This window comes from Octopus bimaculoides, chromosome 24 (genome assembly GCF_046866305.1).
Source record: "Octopus bimaculoides isolate indiv1 chromosome 24, ASM4686630v1, whole genome shotgun sequence".
NCBI classification, from domain to species: Eukaryota; Metazoa; Mollusca; class Cephalopoda; order Octopoda; family Octopodidae; genus Octopus; species Octopus bimaculoides.
This window is the reverse complement of record NC_142951.1, coordinates 32,614,397-32,630,151: the sequence shown is the minus strand read 5'-3', so window position 1 is coordinate 32,630,151 and position 15,755 is coordinate 32,614,397. Positions and strand designations below refer to the sequence as shown.

At 37.5% G+C, this 15,755-nt stretch overlaps 1 long non-coding RNA gene across 1 annotated transcript in view; it reads right to left on the bottom strand.

Moving 5' to 3' along the window:
• LOC128250765 (uncharacterized) overlaps positions 1 to 13,715 on the bottom strand; it is a 63,318-nt gene extending 49,603 nt beyond the window's left edge. Inside the window, exon 1 of the long non-coding RNA XR_008266749.2 lies at positions 13,009 to 13,715. This is a non-coding gene — a long non-coding RNA (uncharacterized LOC128250765). The remainder of the gene's footprint in view (positions 1 to 13,008) is intronic.
• Between the last annotated feature and the right edge of the window lie 2,040 nt (positions 13,716 to 15,755).

Genomic DNA, 15,755 nt, shown 5'->3' with positions numbered 1-15,755 from the left:
CAGTCCCATTGTACAGCATCTTGGCTAGGTATCTTCTACTATAGCCCTGGACATATCAATGCCTTGTGAATGAATCTGTAACATGGAAACTGTGTTGAAGCTTGCCATAAATATAGATAACCTATTGCAGTAGAGATATAAATATATATATCATCATTTAATGTCTGTTTTCCATGCTGGTATGGGTCGGAGGGTTTGACTGAAAACTGGTAAGCTGCACCAGGTTCCAATCTGATTTGGTATGATTTCTATGGCTGGATGTCTATTACTGTAGCACCAGGCCAACCAAAGCCTCATAAGAAGGATTTGGTGGACAGAAACATGTGTGTGCGTGTTTGTTCCCCACCACTGCTTAACAACCGGTGTTGGTTCGTTTACATCCCCATAACTTAGTTCAGCAAAAGAGACAAATTAAGTACCAAACTTAGAAACAAAAATAAGGAGTGGGGTAGATTTATTTGACTAAACCCTTCAGTTTGGTACCCCAGCATGGCTGCAGTCTAAAACTAAAAAAAAAAAAAAGATATTTTAAAATCTACTTTTCCATACTTGAATAAGACAAGGGTAAGTTGAAGCAAAGTTTCTTATGCTTGGGTGCCCTTCCTGTCACCAACACTCTTGTTTCCAAGTAAGCTAATAACCTCCCCAACAAATCTATCAAAATAACAAACAGTCCAAACATGTTTTATAGAGAACAAGAAACAAAAGCTACCATACAGATGAGCCCTTTGTTTACATCAAGCAACATGTCAAGATATGTCAAGGAAACCCTGACGTGCATATGATATGAACTACAAGCGAATGGCCTCATCTGTATGAATAGCTGAGGCTTTTCTTTACATGACATAATGAAATATGAACTCACATATACATAATACTTTGCCAGGAAATGTCAAATGTCACCAGTTGCTGTCCAGTCACAAACAGTGACAGGATTGTGACATGACAATATGTAGCTCAATGTAATTTTGTCAAGCGATGGTGAGGGACAAACACAGACATATAAACATATATATATATACTAGCAGAAATACCCGGCTTTGCCCGAGTTAAAGAGAATAATGAAATCTAAAAACGCTGTCTAGACTACGCAACCCTCAACTGTTAGTAGCTATGATACCATATTTCTACATTAATAACTCTCCAATCCATGCCAGCATGGAACATAGACATTAAGTGGAATGCCAGTCTCTCATCTAGGAGGGCCTTGAAATCAATGTTACCAACTGGGGACTATGTGTGTCGCAGTGATAATAAAAAGACCCAAAGGAGGTCTGCAACGAAATAATTTTACTCAACACTTTGCAAGTGAATCAGTGGAGGCAAAGATGCGTCTCATTTACTTGACAATTTATGCACCACATTGCAGAAATCACAATGTAAGTATATCTGAAAGGGTAGTCTTACACTGTTGTACCGTTGAATTACAAATAATGCTCATCTGTTATGTTCGGGTTAAAATTTCATCAACATCAAAAATATATGAACTTTCATGGGAGTTATGGCCGTTATACATAGAATATAATTTCCAAATTTCATAAAGATCCGTTCAGTACTTTTGACGTAGTTTTTGATAAGAAAACAAATTACTAATGTGTGTGTTTGTGTGCATGTGTTTGTGTGTGATGGGTGTATATATGTATAGATATCTGTATGCATGTATATATATGTGTACATATTACATGTACATCTCTCTCTATATATATACATCTACACATATGTATACATATACATGTATGCATATGGATCTATATCTATATATATATCTATGCATATACGTGTACATATACATGTATATGTATACATATACATCTCTTTCTCTCTCTTTCTCTCTCTCTGAAAGTATCTGTCATTACAGTATCGAAATGTGATTGTTTCAGTTAGTGGAATAACGTGTACATATACATCTATATGTATACATATACATATACATCTCTCTCTCTCTCTCCCCCCCCCCTCTCTCTCTCTTTCTCTCTTTCTCTCTCTGTCTGAAAGTATCTGTCATTACAGTATCGAAATGTGATTGTTTCAGTTAGTAGAATAGTTTCATTTTTAAAGTGAAAGTATTTGACGAGTGTTTTTGTTTCACTTTTGACACGTAATACTTAAATAGTGGAGGAGATATTATGTTGCCGTGGGCTCGAACTCTGCAAGAAGTTAATAATTTTTTTTTACTAAAACACAACTGGAACCCTAAGTAAGGCATGTGTAAAATGTGAATGAAATTGGTTGCGTAGTTCTCGAGTTTTAGGGATTCACACAGACAGACAAACAGACACACACACACACACATTGGTTGGGAAGCAAGCTTTTCACCACACAGCCACGCCTGTGCCTAATATATTACAAATCTATAGGCGCTGGCGCGCGTGTGTGGTAAGAAGTTTTGCTGCCAAACTACATGGTCCCGGGCTGACCAAAGCCTTGTGATAGACGGAAACTGAAAGAAGCTCGTCGTGTGTGTGTGTGTGTCCACCACCGACGTTAGTGTGTATACAAACCCGTAACCTTAGCGGTTCGGCAATAGAGACCGATACAAAGAGTACCACTTAAAAAAATAAATAAGTGCTCGGATCGATTTGTTCGACTAGATTTCTTCAAGGTGGTGCCCCAGCATGACCACATTTCAAATGCACGTAATATACACACGATCACAAGGACCATGGAAAATTAGTTCGTAATGATTTATGTTTAAACGTTTATTGAAACTGAACTAATGGCCCTATTGTCACCCCTTTCTAGTATCAGACAGCAAACGAAAAGGGGGGGATATGAATAAGCCAGCCAAACTTACATTCATATAGCCACATGTGTCTCAGCAAACAAAACGACTGTCTCAGTGTCTCGGTCTAATTTGTTAACTGCTAAAATGTCTTCCATGAGATATAGAGATAGGTAAGAACGTGCGCTGGTGATAATGATGCTGAATTAAGTTTATTGAATGAGATGGTTGTTGCTGCTTCTAATACTGCAGCTACTTCTTTTTCTTCTTCTTCTCTCTCTCTCTCTCTCTCTCTCTCGACATTAACATTTGGGAAGAAGAAAGACGAAGCGAAGAAGAAAGAGGAAAAGAAAAAGGAGGAAGAAATTAGAAGAAAAAATAGACAAAAGCAAGTAAGAAGAAAGACGAAAGGAAGAAGAAAAATAAGAATTAAAAAAAAAGCCGAAGGAGAAAAGAAGACGAAAGCAAGAAGAAACACAAGGAAGAAAAGAAAAAGAAAGAAAATGAAAAAGAAAGAAGGAAAATGATAAAGAAGGAACAGAAAGGAAGAAGAAAGAAAGAAAGAAGACTCGCAAATGAATTGGTTTTACTAATTAAAGTGTTAATTCTTTTTTGTCTTTACGATTTTTTAAACCACAAGGTTTAAAAATATTCTTTTCTACTCCTAAGCACACACGGCCCGATATTTTGGGGGAGGGGGGGGGGCCCAGTCGATTAGTAACTGGTACTTAATTTATCGATAGATGAAAGGTAAAGTCGACCTCGGCGGAATTTGAACTCAGAACGTAAAGACAGACGAAACACCGCTAAGCATTTCGCCCAGAACTATTAATTAAAACACATCGACGGAAACATTCTTTTGTATTACAGAATATGTAACAAGATGATTTAATAAAACTAAATGGTCAGAACGTGTAGCAGGTGGGTTACTTATTATTATTAGTGGCAAATAAAAGAAACCATTTTCGTTATTATTAATTTTAAGACGGTGGTGAGCTAGAATAATCGTTAGCACGACGGACAAAACGCTTAAGCCGTCCGAAATTACCTTCTCAGAACAAATTCCGCCGAGGTCGACTTTGCTTTTCGTCCTTTTGAGGTCGATATAATCGATTAGCCCCCCCCCCCGGAAACTTCAAGCCTTGTGCCTATATTAGAAAGGATTATTATTATTATGAATATTACTACTACTTTACATGTGTTGGGAATGAAATCTGTAGACTCCTTTGAAATAAAAGATTGTAAATTAAGACATAAAAAGCTTATGTGTGCCCCCCCCCCGCCTATCTCGACTTTGTTTCCTCATAACTTTCATAAAAACGAGTTATTTATTATGAAATTTTCCACAAATACTTCTCAGATGGTGTACATTACGATTATATCGGAATTTAATGTTGGAAAAAGAAAAAAATGGTGAGTGCGCACCTGCTGACTCGGTTCACAGAATTCTTTTCAAAATTCCAAGTTTCATTTTGTGGATATAAATGTGATGTGTCAGTACCAATGTGTACGCGACCACCATTTTTTTTTTTTTGCTTTTGCCACAACAAATACCGAAACGATCGTAAACTATACCATCTGAAAGGTTTTTGTGGAAAATTTCATTAAAAACAACCCATTTTTCTGGAAGTTATGAGGAAACAAAGTCAGTCGAAAATTGGGAGGGAGGAACCACATTTGGGTAGGTGTGCCAAAATAATTTTTTATATTGGCGTACGGTCAGAAATTTGTCAAGTACTTTTATTTTACCAACCCATGAGAAAAATAAAAGGCGAAGTTGACGTTGGCCGGATTCGAACCCAGGACGTAAAGAACCGAAATACGCTCAAACGACTCTGCCTAATTTTCTATCTAATAATAACTGTTTTTATTGTTTTTAGTTTAGGCACAAGCTCAGCAATGGTCGATGGGAGAAGCAGTCGACCTCGTCAAGATTTGAACTCGTGACGGAGATAATAACGTGACATCTAAACCTCACGAGTGGTACAGGTAATAATACTAACCACAGTCCCTCCCTTATAAAGACGGGATGGCCATAGTCAGAATGCCTTTGATCAGAGCTCTCTTAGATCAGAGACTAACTCGGATGTTTGATACATCCAACGAAGGAGCATCAACGTGGTCGCTCTACCTGCTTGAAATAGCAACCAAATCTTGAAACCGCACCTCGGAAAAATTACATATCTGTCCTACAATACTCCTTAAAAAGACGGGCCGGTCACACTTGAATGTCTTATCATAGGCTTCAGACGAGGGTTGTTGTTGGCACTCCGTCGCTTATGACGTCGAGGGTTCCAGTTGATCCGATCAACGGAACAGCCTGCGCGTGAAATTAACGTGCAAGTGGCTGAGCACTCCACAGACACGTGTACCCTTAACGTAGTTCTCGGGGATATTCAGCATGACACAGTGTGACAAGGCTGGCCCTTTGAATTACAGGTACAACAGAAACAGGAAGAAAGAGTGAGAGAAAGTTGTGGTGAAAGAGTACAGCAGGCTTCGCCACCATCCCCTGTCGGAGCCTCGTGGAGCTTTGGGCGTTTTCGCTCAATAAACACTTACAACGCCCGGTCTGGGAATCGAAACCGCGATCCTATGACCGCGAGTCCGCTGCCCTAACCACTGGGCCATTGCGCCTCCACTTCAGAAGAGGGTTACCCCTGCAGAACAGGCAAGAAGAAAAAGAACCAGACGGGCATCCCCAGCGTTGCCACAGCCAAAAAATATAATAAAAACTGTAGCGCTTTTACTAAATGGGAGAGGAAAAGAAAAAGAATCTTAAGTAAGTACACGTAAATCACACACACACACACACACACACACACACACATATATATATATATATATATATATATATATATATATACAGGCGCGCGCACACAGAAATAAGGAAGGTATTGAAAAAAAAAGCATTCCAGTCATATTTCGTTTTATGGAGACAGAAAATAGGAGTGATTGGTTTACGAGGAAACAAATTACATTTTCATTTCAACGAAATGTGAAAAATAGTCAATGTTTTCTAAATTTGGCACAAGGCCAGCAATTCTGAGCGGGGGCGGGAGACAAGTTTATTACATCGATCCGAGTTCTTGAGTGGTACTGTTGTTTTTTTGTTTTTTTTTATTCGACCTCGAAAGGATGGAGAGGAAAGTCGAACCTAGAGAACCGGTAGAAATGCTACCAAGCATTTTGTCCGACGCGCTAACGATTCTGCCAGCTCACCACCTAAACAATAATTCTTTCTTTACCGGCAAAAACCCCCAGTGCTCAACTGGTACTTATTTTATCGACCCCGAAAGAATAAAAAGCAAAATCGGCCTCGGCAGTGTTTTGAACTCAGATCGTGAAGAACGGCAAAAAAGAAAAGAAAAAAACATGCCGCTAAGCATTTTGCCCGACGTGGTAACGATTCTGCCATCTCGCCGCCTTCAAAATAACCCTTTCTACTTTAGGCACAAGGCCTGAAATTTTGGATGAAGGGCCCAGTCAATCACATACATCATTCCCTGCTCAACTGGTACTTATTTTATCGATCCTGAAAGGATGCAAGGCAAAGTCGATCCCAGCAGAATTTAAACCCAGAACGTGGAGATGGATGAAATACTGCTAAGCATTTTGTCCGACGCACTAACGATTCGGTAATTTTTCAGATTAACACCCGCACGATCTTCACTAGGGTGTTAGGGTTACGGTTAGGGGCGGAATTCCCTAACCTAAAAACCTTAACCGTAACCCTGACCCTAAAACCCTAATGAAAGATCGTGCGGGTGTTAATCTGAAAAATTACCAACGATTCTACCGTACATAAGGAGTTCCAGAGAAATGAGGGTCGATGTGTTAAAGAAGTAATTATCACACACGAATGAAAGCTAAAAGGAAAGAAAACAACAACCTGGCCTGGTTTTATCTATTTATGTGTTTATTTATTTATAAATCATTTTTCTAAGCGGATGCAAGGTGTGTGCGACATGTCAGGTGGGCCGTTCTTTTGTAAAACATACCTCCGCTTGTATGTGTACACTGCCCACACACACACCCACACATACATACCAACACTGCAAGACGTGTGTGTATCTTACACATGCTTGATTTCATTCATTTGAGAGAGTGAAAGAAAAGAAAAAAGAAGGGGAGAAAAAAAAAAAGGTTAAGGAACGCAGATATAATTGTGCTCCCAACACTCACAAAAGGACAGCGATACAACGTGGCGGTGGGGGAAACTTCATTCAGCGTGGCTGCCCCACCTGTCACAAATAGAAGCCATAAGCTTCCGCAAATCATTAAAAATTTAGTCGAAAAAGACGAGATGGTCAGAAATGGAACGCCTTTGATCATAGGTCCGTATGAGGGCTAAAACACAGCAACAAAGAAAGAGAGTAGGGGGCGTGTTATATCCAAACGTATCTCACAAGTGTATCTTTTAGTTGTTTCTGAGAGGCCATGCTAGAGCCCTATGTATGTATGTGTGTATGTATATATATATATATATATATATATATATATATATATATATATATATGCATGTATGTATATAAATGATACGTTCGATATTCATGTGAATGTGTGTGTGTGTGTGTGAATATTATATATATGTTTCCCAATGACATAGTCCTGGGTTCTGTCCCACTGCATGGGCTGGACAAGTGTCTTTACTATAGCCTCAGGCCAACCAAGGCTTTGTCAGTGAATTCGGTAGACGGAAACTGAAAGAAGCTGGTCGTATATAATACATACACACGTGTGTGATTGTGTCTGTCTCCCATCACCGATTGACAACCGGCGTCAGTGTGTTTACGTACCCGTAACCTAGCGGTTCGGCGAAAAAGACCCGATGAAATAAGTACCAGGTTTTACAAAATAAGTACTGGAGTCGATTCGTTCGACTAAAAAAAATCAAGGCCGTACCCCAGCATGGCCACAGTCCAATGATCGAAACAAGTAAAAGATAACATACACACATATATATATATATATATATATATATATATATATATATATAACACCAACAGAGAGCTATTATAGTATACATACAATCATTGAGACTTCATAAAAATCCCACCTCCCTTCGTTATTAAGATATGTTAGGTATTCCCAGCTTAATTACAGCCTGGACAAACAGATGGTGACTATTAGAGGCTAAATAAAAACCTTGAGGGGAGTAAACGATCGCGTCTCAACATTGTTGAAACTAATACTTACAGAGGAGAATGGGACAAATACTATTTCTGGCTCGGCTTCCTAGAGACTGTTTTGACTTACTTTTAATTAATGGTTAATTAAGTTTTTATTAAGAAGCTGCTTTATTTGAAGAGAGAAAGATGAAGGTGAACTAATCTCGATTTTTGATTTCAAAAGGTTGCTTTTTCTATGACACCCTAATGAAGAGAAATATAAAATATTCATTATGAAATACATACATATATATATATATATATAAACGAAAAACACCTGCTGTTCTGTGTAGCTGTGTATATACGAGTATGTGTGCGCATGTATATATACATGGTTACATATACACGCACAGACATGTGTATACGCATATATATATATATATATATATATATATATATATATATATATATATACATATATACACGCACACACTTGAGTATATAGAGAGGTTTGAAGTAAGCAGGAAATGAAATCTAAGTGGGAAAGAGTAAACGGTGAATAAAAAAAAATAGGGGATTGATCAAAGTTAAATAACCTGACGTATTCTAAAGTAGATAATTAGACAAAATGACTAACAATTAAAAAAAACACACACACACACCACATTCAAAATAGATAAGAAAAGTGAGATGAAAGAATATAGGTTTAATCCATTTGTATGTGTGTGTGTGTATATATATATATATATATATATATATATATATATATATATATATATATATATATATATATATATATATATGAGAGAGAGAGAGAGAAAGAAAAGCGAAAGATCTACACTTTCATCACAATACTACACGGTGGTGCACCAGCATGACCGCAGCCACTTGGCTGAAACACATAAATAAATAAATCATATAATATATATGCATGACCGGCTACAAAAAGAAAGTCACATGTTCTTCTTGTCACATCCCACATTAAATAGTAAATAATAATAATAAATAGGCACAAGGGCTGAAATTGGGGTAATGAGAGGGTGTGGATTACATCGGTTGCCAGCCCTCAACTGGTATTTTGTAGACTATGGGAGAATCGAAGGCAAAATCGACCTCGACAGAATTTGAACTCAGAATGTAAAGACGGACGAAAGAAATATTGCTAAGCATTTAAAATGAACAATTGTGTAAGCCTGAGAATCATACTGTGTCCGACGAGATGGTCACGGTCGGTATGCGATTCATAGTAGGCTTGGGCTTTCTCCTCGAAATAAGCATACATATACATACATATATGGCCGGTTTTATTTCGTGTATTTTACAGTTCGCTTACAAAACGGTTTGGAAATTAGGCTGTCATCGCCAAACACACAGAAGGAAGAAATGTGACTGAATCTTGGAGAGAGAGAGCTGTCACATGACTGGCTGGAATGGCTACACCTCAACAGAGAAAAGACACCACAGAGCATTTTCGGGTTGCCATGCAGGCGTCATTCGTTGATTTCGTTCATAAAACAACACACAACCAGCTACCAAATACCCCTTGTGTAGATATAGATATAGAGAAAGACAGAGAGGTCGAATAGACACCATATATATATATATACTTGCTAACATGCACGTGTATGTATGTGTGTCTCTCTCTTACTGTGTATTTGCATAGGAGATAAAAAATATTGGTATAATATATATATATATATATATATATATATATATACATACATACACACACACACATACATACATACATACACGCTCATACACGGGTTAAATAGCGAGCATACATCTGTTTCGCTATACACTTGCTAACATGCACGTGTATGTGTGTGTGTGTGTCTCTCTCTCTCTCTTACTGTGTATTAGTATAGGAGATAAAAAATATTGGTATATAATATATACACACACACATACATACATACACGCTCATACACGGGTTAAATAGCGAGCATACATCTATGTTTCGATATACACTTGCTAACATGCATGTAGGTGTGTCTGTTTGTGTGTGTATTCATTCGTATGGAAGGTATTAAAAAAAAAATTGGTCTTAGATAGATCCCGGGGGAAATCACAATATATAAAAAAAAAATTAAAGGAAAAGAAAACGGAATGTGTCTTTATTACAGATCGATTCCTTCCAATAAGACCCGCTGGGATAAAAATTAAAAAAAGCCTACAATATACGCACTATATACATACTCAAACACACGTGTATATATATATATATATCTACATACACAAATATCTATATATATGTATACATGGGTTATTATATAGATCCACACCCGGTGGAATAACCTATACATGTGTATATAATGATAAAAACAAACGAATGAAATATATAGATGTATATACATACATTTATATTCTTATATAATACATATATATTTGTGTGTGTGTGTGTATATGTCATTAAAAGGACACCATGTGGAAAAAGTTAAAGGGAGAAAGCAGTGACGCCTGGAATGTATGTATGTATATATATATATATATATATATATATATATATATGTATATATATTGGGTTGGTTGAAAGTTAGTGGCTTCAAAAGTTGAAGCCCGTCTAACATGATCATCAAAAAATATACATAGAAGCAGGTAGGTAAAATAATGAAAATAACGTAAGCCTTGAAGCAGAGAGAGACCTGGAAGGTGATACTGAAAGGTAAGGCTAACGATATTAGCGGTGGCAGGGGCAAATATTTACTAATTGATCAAATTAATACAAGCAGTCAAGACGACTTTAGAATAATATTTTGTAAAACAGCAGAATTTGTCGGCAATCGGCGAGACAAAATATTGCAAGATCAGTAAATTGGTGAGATTTTCAAAATTAGCTGGAGTTCTTTCTCTCTTTTTTTTCTATTCTATTTCAATATAAAATATACTTCCTTAGGCATGCCATTGAGAAGCATGAAATAATAAGATATTATAAACACACACACATATATATATTAGCTTATAAATTCACACATATATATAAAGATCATAAATACACACACACACACACACGTGTTTGATAGATAGATAGATAGATAGATAGATAACAAGCTTCTCTCTTACATAGTTTAAGACAGAAGATATACATACACATACACGTGCCCCCCACCTTCAAGAATTTTATCGACATTAAAATAAAAAGGGGAAAGACAGATTTTCAAAAATGTACAAGAGAAAAAAAAAAGGCGGAGAGAACATACCACAGTAAGTAATATAAAAATAAAATTACCATCATATATATATATATATATGATGTTAAACCAGGTGGATTTATGAAGGTGAAGAAGGAAGCAATTTAAAACGTTGGCTGCTGACAAGAAGAGAGGAAACTTAGAAAAAATAAGTCTTTCTTTCAAGTAATAAATAGAATTAGGAAGATAGACCGACAGATATATAATTTGGGCTGAGTTTGAGGGCATTTTGGGAGGGTTAATTGTTTTTTTAATTTTTTTTCAAATGACAGAATAGGAATAGACATATATATATATTTAAATATTTGTCTTTCAGTCGATGCTCGGATAATAACAGACAATATAAATATTAAAATAGTGATGATGATAAAATTATATTCTTAATATTAACAAAAAGGCTTTTCAAAGTTGAAACACAAGGTCCACATATTGTCAGGAAAGTATATATATATAGTTAATAGATTCACTCTAGTACTTGACTCGTACTTTATTTTATAGACTAATAATACTAATAATAATACTCGTAATACTGTTGATTGGGTATGATCAAAGAGATGTCTTCATATATAAATATATTCACACATATATAATGTATATACATATATATGTGTGTGTGTGTGTGTGGGTGCAGACAGAGAGCCGGGGGTATTTCGTAACATATTAACAATGATATCGTGAGATGTGTCATTATACAATTATATATATATATATATATGTGTGTGTGTGTGTATGTATGTGCATGTATGTATAATGTAGGGATAATAAATAATGAGAAACTGATCTGAAGTGGCGGGGGAAAAGGGGGAAATAGCTCATATGATATTATATGTACGGCTTTTGTAGGTTTGTTTCCCACCAGCGGGAAGGTTAGAAAGCACGAGGGGACACGGATAAGAGATTAAAATATAAAAAAAATTGAGGTGGGAATCGAGACGATTAGGGAACCTCTACGCGATCGGTCATATGCTAGAAACAACAACTAAATCACTCTCAAATCGCACACCGATCGCCTCTGATACATGCACAATGCCTCGACAAAAGACGATATGGTCACAGCTGGAACGCTTACGACCAAGGATCTGTTCGATCGGGGTCAACCTAAGGGATCAACAAGGAGAGAAGTGGGTACAAAAATGTAAATATATATATATATATGAGTGTGTGTGTGTGTGTGTATTGAGTGAGAAAATGTCGTTGAAGTTTGGTCAGCCATATTGATAGGAAGAGGTCAGAGTCTCCGCCTCCTACCACTACTGCCACCACAACTGCCGCTTCTACTCCTACTCTTCCTCCTTCACGTCGTCGTCGTTCTCCTGTCTCTTTCAGTCGGCGAATGACACTCTCACTGCCCCCCTCTATTTCTCTTGTCTCTCTTTCTCTCTCTCTCTCTATCGCACATTCTCTCTCTTTCTCTATGTATGTATGTGTATGTATGTATGTATATGTGTGTATAAATATATGTATATATATCGTCCGCTCACCTTAGATTTCATTATATATAGAAAGTGTGCATTTTTCTGAGTGTAATATAAATTGTATCAAATATATTGAGACTGTTTCTTTCAGTCTCTCTCTTCCTCCCATTCTCTTTCTCTCACTCTGTCTCTCTTTCTCTCTCTCGAAGAGGGGGGGGGGGGTAACAGAACAATGTATCTTTCTCTTCAAAGGAAGAGGGAAAAAAAGGGGCGAAACAGAACAAAAACAATATGGTAAGGTGGAAAGAAAAAAAAGAGGGAAGGTTATTTAATGAGAAAGAGAAGAAAAAAAAAGAAAAGAACAGAACAGCAAAAGACACGGAGCAAAACGAGCCAAAAAATCTTGCTAGCGAATATGTGAATATGTATTCGTGTTAAGTGGGAAAACCCACCAACATACCTGGAAGAATGTCTACAAGGTGGGACGGAGAAAAGAAATTAAATTAAAACAAAAAACACTACATAATTAAATGAAATATGTTCGATGAGATTCTGCTTCGAAGACTTACCTGGTATTAGGGCTGTAAAAAGCGGTGTTTCGTCCGTAAACAATCGGAAAATCTCCCCCAGAAATGTAAACAGCTCCTAGCTACGAGCGAGCATAGCTTGGCAGTGGTAGTAGTTGAAGTGACAGTGGGAGTGGCAAAGGAGCAGGCTTGCAGTAGGGTTGCTTACACAGCAGTAGTAGCAGTAGTAGTATGTCTACTGCCAGTCAGTCAGTGTGGCTGGCTGGCTGGCAGACTGGCTTGGCTGGCTGGCTGGCTGGCTGGCTGGCTGCTTGTCCTTCTGCAGTGGTTGTGAGTTTGCTGTCTGTCAGCCAGCATAGCAGCAGCAGGTTTGCAGCAGTAATAACACTCTCACTGCCGAAAAACAAAAACAAAAAAAAAAGAAACAGAAAGAAAGAAAGAGAAAAAGTCGTATAGTAGCAGTAGGTTTGCAGTGGTAATAACACGCTGCAAAAGTCGCACAGCAGCAGTGGTAGCTTCTCGCTGACTTTTATAACTAGCAGCTGTCTTTGATGCAGTGGTTTCGGTGTGGCAGCTTAGGCATAGCAGTAGGCTTGCAGCAGTATCGACACCTTAGTAATGTGATAGTTGCCATTTAATGCGGCACACCTTTATTTCCTCCGGCGTTAGCATTATACAGACATGCAATTACACACACATTCATATAAAACTATATGTGTGTGTGCATGTCATGTACATTTGTATATACATACCCGTATATGTGTGTGTACATACATAACATATATAGTATGTTATATCCACACACATATATATATATATATATATATATATATATATATATATACATAACGTACATATATATACATATATATGTTATATATTATACATGGCTTCAAATTTTGGCACAAGGCCCATAAGCCGATAACATCGACCCCACTGTTTAACTGTGCTTATTTTATTGACCCGAAGGGGTGAAAGACAAAGTTGACCTCGGCGGAATTTGAACTCAGAACGTACAGACGGACGAAATGCTGCTAAGCACTTTGCCCAACGTGCAAACGATTTTGCCAGCCCCTCGCCTTAATATATATGATTATATAATGTGTGTATATATCTATAGCAAATGCAAATATCATACATATATGTATGTATGTGTATGCATGCATGTGTGCATATGTGTAGATATATATATATATATATATGTGTATGTGTACATGTGTGTGTACATGTGTGTGTGTGTTTGTGTGTAATATATATATATGTGGTGTGTGGTTGAGAAGCTTGCTTCCCAACCATGTGATTTTTGGTCGTCTCCCTGGACGGCACCTTGGGCAAGTTTCTTCTCGTATAACCAAAGGCTGACCAAAACCTTGTGAGCAGTGGCAGACTGGGTCTAAAAATATTGGTTGCCAGGAGATTACAATGCTGTCATTTATTTATTTTTTTTTTTTTTTGTTAAAATTATTTTTTTCAACTGTCTACAAACACAGCCAGGCTGAAATATTTAATGCATTCTTCCAGGAGTGAATTAAAAAAATTCTCAAACCTGAGGGGATGGGCCCCTTAGATACTAACATGGGACCCTATATATATGGATTCTAATGGCACAGGGGCCCACTTGCCATCGGGCAAGCTGGCAACCTGGCCTGTCAGCCGCAGTTTGTGAGTGGATTTAGTAAATAGATAGACAGACAGACAGACAGATAGATAGATAGACAGACAGACAGATAGATAGATAGACAGACAGACAGACAGACAGACAGACAGACAGATAGATAGATAGATAGATAGATAGATAGATAGATAGATAGATAGATAGATAGACAGACAGACAGAGAGACAGACAAGCAGACAGACAGACAGATAGATAGATAGATAGATAGACAGATAGATAGATAGACAGACAGACAGACAGACAGATAGATAGATAGATAGATAGATACTTGTGTAGACATGTGCCTGTACATACATATGTGTGTGTGCATGTGTAGTTGTTGTGTGCGAAACTAAAATTTGACCAGCAATCATTTTTTTTTTATTTTCCCACGGTTGGAATAATTTTCTTTTACCTCCAAACAACCAAATTCTTTACACCTGTTACACACACATTATATCACCATAGGGCTGGCAACAGATACTTTACGTTTACCTACATGTGTGTCCTTTGCAGAATATACTTATGTCTTTTTATCTACAGTTACAGGCATGTCTATGTAGTTAAGAAGTTTGCTTACAAGCTATGTGGCTTCAGGTACAGATCGCAAACATCTTTAATACCTGTCTCAGCAATAATACTATGTTAAATCAACCTGATGACGGAATCTGCTCTGTAGCCCATCTACGTGTGTCCATTTACACGCAATGTCAGTGTGCATGTTTGGCAGAGTACATGAGGAATCAGATGTGGTGTGCAAGAGAGACAACTGTACTGGTATGGTTATGTGATGTGTATGGACGAGGTTTTTTAAATAGATATATATTTGCTTTAATAGTGAGGAAGTCAAAAATTTAAATTTTAGATATGTAATCATTGGCATAGGAGTGGCTGTGTGGTAAGTAGCTTGCTTACCAATCACATGGTTGCGGGTTCAGTCCCACTGAAGCAAATTGGCACCCATACTGGTGGCACATAAAAGCACCCTGGTGTCACTCAAATGGCACCCATGCCAGTGGCACATAAAAGCACCCATTATAATCTCGGAGTGGTTGGCATTAGGAAGGGCATCCAGCCATAAAAAAAACATGCCAAATCAGACTGGAGTCTGGTGCAGCCTTCCAGCATGTGAGCC